This window comes from Orcinus orca, chromosome 17 (genome assembly GCF_937001465.1).
Source record: "Orcinus orca chromosome 17, mOrcOrc1.1, whole genome shotgun sequence".
In the NCBI taxonomy this organism is placed as follows: Eukaryota; Metazoa; Chordata; class Mammalia; order Artiodactyla; family Delphinidae; genus Orcinus; species Orcinus orca.
The window spans coordinates 25,834,475-25,846,937 of record NC_064575.1 but is presented as its reverse complement, the minus strand read 5'-3'; the positions used below and the strand labels follow the sequence as shown (position 1 = coordinate 25,846,937).

Sequence of the window (12,463 nt, the reverse complement as noted above, 5' to 3'; positions counted from 1 at the left end):
CCTCAGGCTGTTGCAATGTCACGCTAGTGTCTGCCTTCACAGGCTTGCCCCACATTTCTACTCCTTCCTACCACTGGCCTGGGTGATCCAGAGCCCCCTAATCAGCCACTCATTTAACCCGATATTGTCTGGGTAAAGAACAGTTGCCAGAGGGCGACCTACATGCAGAGGTGTGGTCAAATACAAAGCTGAAACCCAGGAGATGTGAGAACAAAGAAGAGGAAGGGAAGTCTCTCTGTGCAGCCTCAGGAGCAGTGGATTAAACCTCCACAATCAACTTGATGTACCCTGCATTTGTGGAATACTGGAATAGACAATGAATCACCCCAAAATTGAGGTGGTGGACTTTGGGAGCAACTGTAGACTTGGGGTTTGCTTTCTACATCTAATTAGTTATGGTTTTATTTTTATCTTAGTTTAGTATTTATAGCTTATTATCTTTGGTAGATTTGTTTATTGATTTGGTTGCTATCTTCCTTTTTTTTTCTCTCTCTCTCTATATATAATGCTTTTATTTTCTTTTTATCTTTTTGTGAGTGTGTATGAGTATGCTTCTTTGCATGATTTTGTTTGTATAAGTTTGCTTTTACCATTTTTCCTAGGGTTCTGTCTGTCCATTTTTTTGTTTTTTTTTTTTTAGTATAGATTTTAGTGCTCGTTATCATTGGTGTTTTTTTTTTTTACTGGTTTGGTTGCTCTCTTCTTTCTTTTTTTATTAGTATTTATTTTTTAATTTTAATAATATATTTAAAAAATTTTTACTTTAATAACTTTATTTTATTTTTCCTCCCTTTTCTTTTGAGTCATGTGGCTGACAGGGTCTTGGTGCTCTGGCAAGGTGTCAGGCCTCAATCAGTGAGGTGGGAGTGACAAGTTCAGGACACTGGACCACAAGAGAACTCCTGGTTCCACATAATATCAATTGGTGAAAGCTCTCCCAGAAATCTCCATCTCAACCTAAGACCCAGCTCCACTCAATGACCAGCAAGCTCTAATGCAGGACTCTCTATGCCAAACAACTAGCAAGACAGAAACAGAACTCCACCCATTAGCAGAGAGGTTGCCTAAAATAATAATAAGCTCACAGACACTCCAAAACACACCACCAGACATGGTCCTGCTCACCAGAAAGACAAAATCTAGCCTCATCCACCAGAAAAAAGACACCACTCCATTCCACCAGGAAGCCTACACTACCCACTGAACAAAACTTACCCACTGGAGGCAGATGCCAAAAACAATAGGAACTACAAACCAGCAGCCTGAAAAAAGGAGACCCCAAACACAGAAGTTAAGCAAAATAAGAACACAGAGAAATACACAGCAGATTAAGAGCAAGGTAAAAACAAATGAGACAAAACAAATGAGGAGGAAATAGGCAGTCTACCTGAAAAAGATTCAGAGTAATGATAGTAAAGATGATCCAAAATCTTGGAAACAGAATAGAGAAAATAAAATAAACATTTAAGAAGAACCAAAAAGAACTAAAGAGAAATGAAACAAGGATGAACAGCACAATAAATGAACTTAAAAATTATCTGGAAGGAATCATACCACAATAACTGAGGTGGAAGAACAGATAAGTGACCTGGAAGATAAAACAGTGTAAATAACTACCTCAGAGCAGAATAAAGAAAAAAGAATGAAAAGAATTGAGGATGATCTGAGAGACCTCAGTGACATTAAACACACCAACGTTCAAATTATAGGAGTTCCAGAAGAAGAAGAGAAAAAGAAAGGGACTGAGAAAATATTTGAAGAGATTATCGTTGAAAGTTTCCCTAATATGAGAAAGGAAATAATCAATCAAGTACAGAAGCACAGAGAGTCCCAAATAGGATAAATCCAAGCAGAAACATGCCAAGAAACATACTAATCAAACTATCAAAAATTACAAACACAAAGAAAATCTATTAAAAGCAGCAAGTGAAAAACAAAAAATAACTTACAAGGGAATCCACATAAGGTTAACAGCTGATATTTCAGTAGAAATTCTGCAAGCCAGAAGGGAGTGGCAGGACATATTTAAAGTGATGAAAGGGAAAAACCTACAACAAAGATGACTCTACCTAGCAAGGATCTCATTCAGATTCAACACAGAAATTAACAATTTTATGGGCAAAAAAGGCTAAGAGAATCAGCACCACCAAACCAGTTTTACAACAAATGCTAAAGAAACTTCTCTAAGATGGAAACACAAGAGAAGGAAAAGACCTACAACAACAAATGCAAAACAGTTAAGAAAATGGTAATAGGAACATACATATCAATAACTACCTTACATGTAAATGGATTAAGTGCTCCAACCAAGAGACATAGACTGGCTGAATAGATACAAAAAAAAAAGAGCCATATATATGCTGTCTACATGAGAGCCACTTCAGACTTGGGAACACATACAGACTGAAAGTGAGGGGATGGAAGAAGATATTCCATGCAAGTGGAAATCAAAAGAAAGCTGGAGTAGCAATTCTCATATAAGACAAAATTGACTTTACAAAAAAAGACTATTATAAGAGACAAAGAAGGACACTACATAACGATCAAGGGATCAATCCATGAAAAAGATATAACAATTGTCAATATTTATGCACCAAATATAGGCACACCTGAATACATAAGGCACATGCTAAGAGCCATAAAAGGGGAAATCAACAGTAACACAATCATAGTAGGGGACTTTAACACCCCACTTTCACCAATGGACAGATCATCCAAAATGAAAATAAATAAGGGAACACAAACTTTAAATGACACATTAAACAAAATGAACTTAATTGATATATATATATATATATATATATATATATATATATATATATGACATTCCATACAAAAACAACAGAATACACTTTCTTCTCAAGTACTTATAGAACATTCTCCAAGATAGATTTTATCTTGGGTCACAAATCAAGTCTTGGCAAATTTAAGAAAATTGAAGTTGTATCAGGTATCTTTTCTGACCACAACACTATGAGACTCAGTATCAAATACAGGAAAAAAACTATACGAAATACCAAAAAAAGGAGGCTAAACAATATGCTGCTAAATAAAGAGATCACTGAAGAGATCAAACAGGAAAACAAACAATATCTAGTAAAAATTGACAATGAAAACACGACAACCAAAAACCTATCGGATGCAGCAAAAGCAGTTCTAAGAGGGAAGTTTATAACAGTACAATCCTACCTCAAGAAACAGGAAACATCTCAAATAAGCAACCTAACCTTATACTAAAGCAGTTAGAGAAAAAGAACAAAAAAACCCAAAGTTAGCAGAAGGAAAGAAATCATAATGATCAGATAAGTAATAAATGAAAAAGAAATGAAAGGGATAGCAAAGAGTGATAAAACTAAAAGCTGGTTCTTTGAGAAGATAAACAAAATTGGTAAACCATTAGCGAGATGCATCAAGAAAAAAAGGGAGAAGACTCAAATCAACAGAATTAGAAATGAAAAAGGAGAAGTAACAACTGACACTGTAGAAATACAAAAGATCATGAGAGATTAGTACAAGCAACTATATGCCAGTAAAATGGACAACCTGGAAGAAATGGACAAATTCTTAGAAATGCACAACCTGCCAAGACTGAATCAGGAAGAAATAGAAAATATGAACAGACCAATCACAAGCACTGAAATTGAGACTCTGATTAAAAATCTTCCAACAAACAAGAGCCCAGGACCAGTTGGCTTCACAGGTGAAATCTATCAAACATTTAGACAAGAGCTAACACCTGTCCTTCTCAAACTCTTCCAAAATATAGCAGAGGGGGGAACACTCCCAAATTCATTCTACAAGGCCACAATTACCCTGATTCCAAAACCAGACAAAGATATCACCAAAAGAGAAATATACACGCCAATATCACTGATGAACATAGATGCAAAAATCCTCATCAAAATACTAGCAAACAGAATCCAACAGCAGTTAAAAGGGTCATACCCCATGATCAAGTAGGGTTTATCTAAGGAAGGCAAGGATTCCTCAATATAGGTAAATCAATCAATGTGATACACCATATTAACAAATCGAAGGATGAAAACCATATGATCATCTCAATAGATGCAGAAAAAGCTTTCAACGTAACTCAACACCCATTTATGATATAAAGCCTCCAGAAAGTAGGCATAGAGGGAACTTACCTCAACATGATAAAGGCCATATATAACAAACTCACAGCCAACATCATTCTCAAAGGTGAAAAACTGAAACCATTTCCACTAAGATCAGGAACAAGACAAGTTTGCGCACTCTCACCACTATTATTCAATAGAGTTTTGGAAGTTTTAGCCAAGGCAATCAGAGAAAAAAAAAAGAAATAAAAGGAATCCAAATTGGAGAAGAAGAAGTAAAGGTGTCACTGTTTGCAGATGGCATGATACTATACATAGTGAATATTAAAGACTCTACCAGAAAACTACTAGAGCTAATCAATGAATTTGGTAAAGTAGCAGGATGCAAAATTAATGTACAGAAATCTCTTGCATTCCTATACAGTAATGATGAAAAACCTGAAAGATAAATTAAGGAAACACTCCCATTTACCACTGCAACAAAAAAGAATAAAATACCTAGGAATAAACCTACCTAAGGAGACAAAAGACTTGTAGGCAGAAAACTATAAGGCACTGATGAAAGAAATTAAAGATGATGCAAACAGATGGAGAGATATACCATGCTCTTCTATTGGAAGAATAAACATTGTGAAAATGACTATACTACCCAAAGCAATCTATGGATTCAATGCAATTCCTATCAAACTACCAATGGCATTTTTCATGGAACTAGAACAAAAAAATTCAAAATTTGTATGGAAACACAAAAGATCCCAAATAGCCAAAGCAATCTTGAGAAAGAAAAATGGAGCTGGAAGAATCAGGATCCATGACTTTAGACTATACTACAAAGCTACAGTAATCAAGACACTATGGTACTGGCACAAAAACACAAATATAGATCAATGGAACAGGATAGAAGCCCAGAGATAAACCCATGCACATATGGCCACCTTATCTTTGATAAAGGAGGCAAGAATATACAATGGAGAAAAGACAGCCTCTTCAATAATTGGTGCTAGGAAAACTGGACAGCTACATGTAAAAGAAAGAAATTAGATCACTCTCTAAGACCATACGCAAAAATATACTCAAAATGGATTAAAGACCTAAATGTAAGGCCAAACACTATCAAACTCTTAGAGGAAAACATAGGCAGAACACTGTATGACATAAATCACAGCAAGATCCTTTTTGGCCCACCTCCTAGAGAAATGGAAATAAAAAGAAAACTAAAGAAATGTGACCTAATGAAACTTCAAAGCTTTTGCACAGCAAAGGAAACCATAAACAAGACAAAAAGACAACTCTCAGAATGGGAGAAAATATTTGCAAATGAAGCAACTGACAAAGGATTAATCTCCAAAATATATAAGCAACTCATGCAGCTCAATATCAAAAACAGAAATAATCCAATCCAAAAATGGGCTGAAGACATTTCTCCAAAGAAGACATACGGATTGCCAACAAACACATGAAAGGTTGCTCAGCATCACTAATCATTAGAGAAATGCAAATCAAAACTACAAAGACGTATCACCTCAAACCCATCAGAATGGTCATCATCAAAATATCTACAAACAGTAAATGCTGGAGAGGGTGTGGGGAAAAGGGAACCCTGCTGCACTGTTGGTGGGAATGTAAATTGATACAGCCACTATGGGGAACAGTATGGAGGTTCCTTAAAAAACTAGAAATAGAACTACGATATGACCCAGCAATCCCACTACTGGGCATATGCCCTGAGAAAACCATAATTCAAAAAGAGTTATGTACCACAATATTCATTGCAGCACTATATACAGTAGACAGGTTATGGAAGCAACCTAAATGCCCATCATTAGAAAAATGGACAAAGAAGATGTTGCACATATATACAATAGAATATTACTCAGCCATAAAAATAAATGAAAGTGAGTTTTTTGTAGTGAGGTGGATGGATCTAGAGTCTGTCATGCAGAATGAAGTAAGTCAGAAAGAGAAACACAAATACAGTATGCTAAAACATATATATGGAATCTAGAAAAATAAAAATCGTTCTGAAGAACCTAGGGGCTGGACAGGAATAAAGACACAGACGTAGAGAATGGACTTGAGGGCACTGGGAGGGGGAAGGGTAAGCTGGGACAAAGTGAGAGAGTGGCATGGACATATATAAATTACCAAATGTAAAATAGATAGGTAGTGGGAAACACCTGCATAGCACAGGGAGACCAGCTCAGTGCTTTGTGTCCACCTATAGGGTTGGTATAGGGAGGGTGGGAGGGACATGCAAGAGGGAGGGTATATAGGGATATACATATACTTATAGCTGATTCACTTTATTACACATCAGAGACTAACATACCATTGTAAAGCAATTTTACTCCAATAAAGATGTTAAAACAAAAAAAGCTTCAATGAATTCCATAAAATTTCCAACTTCCAATCTATGTTTAATCAAAAGCAGGGTAAAGTATTTCATTAAGTTGTTTTTATAAGGTAATAAAACAATACTATCAAATGGCTTTAATGATATTAAGATTATAGAGTTTATCTCTGTATTTTGCTTGTTTACTTATAAAATATCTTATTATTCATATCTTTATATTATCATTATCTAATATATCAAGGCAAAGTCCAGAAGTTTTAATAGGAATTGTAAGAGTTTATTTTATTTAAATTGTCTTCATAGTAATTTAGATTGCATGAAATCTCATCATATCTCAACCACTGATTTTAAAGATCATTATTAATTTTACATCTAAATTATGTGATAAAGACTCCTTGGAGTATGATAAGCCTCCATTCTTCTAATTTTTTCATTGCTGGCTTGAAGTCATTGGATGTTATGATTATTGCTTGTTACACTGCCTAATGGTAGATCTTCTTCAGGAGATTGGGGGTATTTCAAACTGTTATATGTTCTGCATTTGCAGAGTTAGTGTCAGGGTTAGATCAAGTGATTTAATGGGGTTGCTGACTATTCCTGACTGTTGCCAATGGAGTGTGATGACATATCTCTAAGCCAGGTTTGAGTCCTTTCCTTAGTCATCATTTACTCAAAGGAAAACCGCATTAGATCATAAGACAGAACTAGAAACTTATCAGTGCAACATAGAAAGATGACACAGGAATCTGTGCTTCTCCCAATGTGTTTATTCATGCCTTCTGGGTCTGCTTAAACTTGGTTCTCAATATGCCTTTTCCAACACACAATAGATTTCTGCTATACCCACCCAATCTTGAAACATGCTGAGAATCTCCATTAGTCCCTAAGGTTAGCAATTTTTTCCTTCTGTGTCAGAGTAACATAATAAGAACTTTTTTGCAAATGGAAAATAGCACTTCTTCAGAACATTAAAGGTACACTTTGCAACTCACCTATTACTGTTTAGCAGAGACTCCATATAACATTCTTAGCTTCCCCAGATACTTTCAGCACCTTCACATATGCTGAAGATAATTTTGGAGCCTGGACCTGCAGTATAACTCTCTCTTGTCCTGAATCACATTTGAACAACAGTCTCACCAGTTAATTAAATCAGAGTAGAATTCCCAGATATTATATATTGTGCTTTCAAAGTCCAGAGAAGCCCATTATTACTCTTTCCTGGTTGGTGGAGGTGTGAAATGTAGCAATTTGCCCTTTATTTCAGAGAGAAGGTCCTGGCATGCCACAGCCGCTTGACTCCTAAAACATTCACTGATGTAGAAGGTCCTTAAATCAATTACCATCTACCATAGGTGGTAATTATGATGGTAAATGGTAATTATTTCCTAATAGAGCATGTAGCGTACTTTATACTTTCTGCTCATAGGATTCAGTTACTTAATATCATTTATATAAAGGGCAGATGTGATGTTCTAGTGAATATTAAGATGATCAAGATCTCTATGACTCTACTGTGACAAAGAAAGGCAAGTTAACAGAACCCTGAAGCACTCTCATAAAGGAGTGTTCTCTTCTTTCTGATTAAGGTTTAACTGCTTTTGATTTTCTCTTTCTATTGGAATCAAGGAAAAAACATTTGACAAGTCAAATAATATATATCAAGCGCCAGAAATTTTGTCTATGTGTTGCAATAGCTGATTGTAATTATTTCTTGTGTCTGCTACGTTCTAGGGCCTAAGGACACAAAGTTGAGCAAGTCTTGAGGGACTTTCAATTTAATGGACAAGTTTCATTTTACTCCATCTCATAACAATAGATTAAAAATAAACATTGTTTAAAATAAACACTAGCTATGGTGGAGTTATAAACTGACTAGCATACAACACTCTAGAGTCATCTGCCATGATTCATCGGACTTTTATTAACATCACAGAGGCTAGTTGATATGAAAGATTCTCACATTCTTCAAGTTTTTGTTGATGGAGTCCATATCTGCAATTTTTCATAGAACTTGGTATTTCTTTTGGTTTACTATCTTGACTTGAGTGAGGGGAAGTTGCAGGAGATTCCACTTCATCTCTTCAACCCCAGTGGCTGTTACTTCTCAGGTCAGGGAAATATTCCTCACTCTACAGGTGAGGGTTACATCTATCTATCCATCATCTATCTATCTACATATATATATATATATATATATATATATATATATATATATATATATATATACGTTTATATATACGTGTATATATAATCTCCCAAATTTATGTTTGTAAACTGAAGAAATATTCACAGGATGGGTTAGCTTGTGGGGTAGCTTTGGATTAGTTTATCCAAATTTATCATCTGGTTTCCATAAACTCCTACTTAACGGAAAGACTGTAAATGCACTTTGGGGCTTCATTAGTGTCAGCTCAGAACTCTTTGTCTAAGAGATGTGAGAAATTCGGTATTCTTCTTTGCTAAGTGCATAGTTATTCTAGCAAATGACTGTAGACTCCATTATGAAAAATTCAAATGATTATTTACTATATATACTTGCATTGGAATTACAGGATCTTTCCTCAGTAGAAAGGCAATCTAAATAATAGGGTCAGGATTTCTGAACTTACTTGCCCCTGGAAAATGAGTAAGGGATAGCAGCAGCTGATATCAGCCTCTGCTTGCTAGTACCTAGTATGTGATTATTATTATGTAAATTGAGCAATATTCTAATTGACTAGCACTCTGTCTTGCCGCCAGTGGCACCATGATCTATTAGTCACCACCCTAAATAGCTATAATTTCCATTCTTCCTTGATATCTCTTAGGGTAATTATATCTGTCTTGCCACTGACACGTAATGCCATCTAGTGTCTTTCACTGTGGAATGCCATGCACCATTCTAGACAGCATCTCCCACTTTCTCCAGTGTATAGATGACAGACATCAACTTGCTGCACAAATGTGTCAATGCTCCTTCTCCAGTGTACTCTTGAGTAATCTAGAGAAATGGTTGTCCTCTGGGTTCTTCTAAAGAAAAGTAGTGCATTCTCAGGTCTAAAGCGTAAATCTATAACAACATCCTCACCTCCTTAAGCCTTCAGAACCCTTCTACAAAACATGTTCCAAACGTTCTAGCATCTACACCTAATTCACTCTAGACCCCTGCCATATCCAATCTTTAAGAAGCAAGGTGAGTTAAGGCCAAATGTCATTGTCAGAATTTTAAATCATAAGTCACAAGTGAGTGGCTTTTATCAACAGATTCTTATTTATCTAGTTTTATGTTCTGCAATTTCCAGTCTAACACACCCAAGATCCACTTGAATGTTTCTTTCCTCCATTAATGCCAGCAGATATTATCCAGTTTGTGTAGTTCCTGTGGCATTAAGACTATTTATTCCTAGATCAGGCCATACTTCTCCACCCAAATTTTAATAAGACGTGACTCTGGATATTTGCCTGGAGGCAATAAAAAATGTCAGGGCTGGATGCTGAAGTGGACAAGATTCATCATGTGAAGCACCTGCTTCAGCCGAGGTCACTACATGATACCTAAGCAAGGGGAGATTTGTCTGCTCTTGCCTGGAAGGACGGATTGTACCTGTAAGTCAGTTTCAAGAAAATTTGGGAATACATGATGCTCAGGCTTCCCTCACCTCAGGTATTGACAGTTTCCTTTTTTCAGGGCTCTATCTTTGTCATGGTAGATATTTAAGGCTGAGCAGTTCTTGTTCTTTGCATCCATGCCAATTTTATAATTAGATCCTGGGTCTGAGTCTCAGCAGTGTCCTATAGGACTACAAAGGAAGAAATTCTTCTTTAAAAAACCTATAGAGGGGACTTCCCTGGTGGCACAGTGGTTAACAATCCACCTGCCAATGCAGGGGACATGGGTTTGATCCCTGGTCTGGGAAGATCCCACATACCGCGGAGCAACTAAGCCCGTGTGTCGCAACTACTGAGCCTGTGTTATAGAGCCCGTGAGTCACAACTACTGAGCCCACGTGCCACAACTACTGGAGCCCTTGTGCCTAAACCTGTGCTCCACAACAAGAGAAGCCACCACAATGAGAAGCCCGTGCAGCACAACTAAGAGTAGCCCCCATTTGCTGCAGCTAGAGAAAGCAATGAAGACACAATACAGCCAAAAATAAATAAATAAATGAGTAAATAAATACATAAATAAACAAATAAATTTATAAAATAAACAAAACAAAAAGCTATAGAGGCTTTGTTGGTTTCATAGCTTGCCTTAAATTGGCAATTAGTTGATCTGGGAGATATTTCTGTCTTCATGGTCTCCAGTGCCAGAATATTTAAATGTTTATGAAAGAATCAGTAAAAAGGATGAGGCTGAGAATGAAGAAAAGCGTTATTGTTCAGTTAGTATCTAAATAGAACATGGGAATTTTAACAAGGGTGGAGTTACCTAATCAGCATTCTGGAAGAAGCCAGAAGTCCCTTCCATTTTGAAGTTAGGAAAGGTGAAAGGCTTTGTAAATATGGAGGATGGTTTTAGTGAAGGTGTTAGGAAGGTGTGATAAAAATTAACTGTTGGGGGCTTCCCTGGTGATGCAGTGGTTGAGAGTCTGCCTGCCAATGCATGGGACATGGGTTCATGCCCCTGTCTGGGAAGATCCCACATGCCGCAGAGAGGCTGGGCCCATGAGCCATGGCCGCTGAGCCTGCGCGTCCGGAGCCTGTGCTCCGCAAAGGGAGAGGCCACAACAGTGAGAGGCCCGCGTAACGCAAAAAAATAAATAAATAAATAACTGTTGGGGTGGTGAGTAGGGGCTGTGAACTGTGGAAAACAATTATGGATTATTGAAGGTACTGATCATAGAGAAACCTATAAAACATTATCATATTCTTGACATAAATTCCTTTTCAGAATCTCTGCCAATGGGATCACACCCATCTGTGCTGGTTTGAAAGTTGTGAGAAGATATTAATGGTGGATCAATTAATAAGAATATTAATGGAGATACATATTTTTAATTCAAATCTTGGAAGGTGGCTGATTAGAGTGAGTGTTAAGGAAGGCTTTGCAGAGGAGAGGACTGCATTTATCCACATGTTACATCATTTCACAACTTCAGTAAGAAGCAGGAAATAGGAAGAGGAAGAGGGAGTGAGTAATTGGATCATCCGAACACTAGATGAAGGCCTACTAGTTAGTGATTATGGAACTTCAGACTGATGGTAAAATTGAGAAATAAATTCAATAACACTGAAACTGAGATTGTGTTTATAACAGCCTTTTAAATTGGGTATGTTTATTGTCTCAGAAATGCAGCTAAGTCTTTGCAGCTAAAAAAAAGACTTTTAGGCAGATTGGACTTTCAAACTCTAAAAGGTAAACTAAGAGATGGCTTTACTTTACTCCCTAACCAGTATATATAATTTTTTTTTAATAATGAGCTTCAACGGAATTTAATGAAGTAGGGGATTTCTCCAAGCTTTGTGTTATTAGCTAGAGGTTTCCTCTCACATCTTCACAGCATCACAAATAAAGTGAGGAGAGGTCCAAGGAGTAAAACATGATATAGAAATTGATGTGACTACAAGAAGAGAGGCTAGAGCTTCAGAGTCCTTTTATGGTACACTGCAGAAAAGTGTAGTAAGAGTGTTTTTTGGTGACCTCAACATTTGTTACCAGGAGTTTAGACATATATATTGCTTTCAGTTGAAAAGCAAAATGGAGGCGAAAATCCTATTGCATCAGCCTATAATTGTTTGGTGAAGAGAGAAGGCCACAGTGAGAGTGACCTGTACACATACATCTTGGCAGAGTTATGAGGTATAATGTGTAGTGGCTGACATAAAAATAAATACCTGGATTACGCCTTCTTTATTGGACTTTGTAAGGGGCTAACTTGTAGAGACCAAAGCACACTGAATTTCTAAAGAGGCCAGCGCATATATCTCCTAGTTTAAAAGGCCATGTAGAGCTTCCAAAGAATCTCAAATTTGCCCCCTGAAAAAGTCATCACTTCAATTCCTGCTGTAACAGAAACATGCAAGACGATCAGTGTGGATCAAGGGAGGA

At 36.8% G+C, this 12,463-nt stretch overlaps 1 long non-coding RNA gene across 1 annotated transcript in view; it reads left to right on the top strand.

Annotated features, from left to right (window-relative positions):
* Positions 1–5,493: 5,493 nt before the first annotated feature.
* The window catches only part of LOC125961783 (uncharacterized), a 178,225-nt gene continuing 171,255 nt past the window's right edge, over positions 5,494–12,463 (top strand). Inside the window, exon 1 of the long non-coding RNA XR_007472788.1 lies at positions 5,494–5,539. This is a non-coding gene — a long non-coding RNA (uncharacterized LOC125961783). The remainder of the gene's footprint in view (positions 5,540–12,463) is intronic.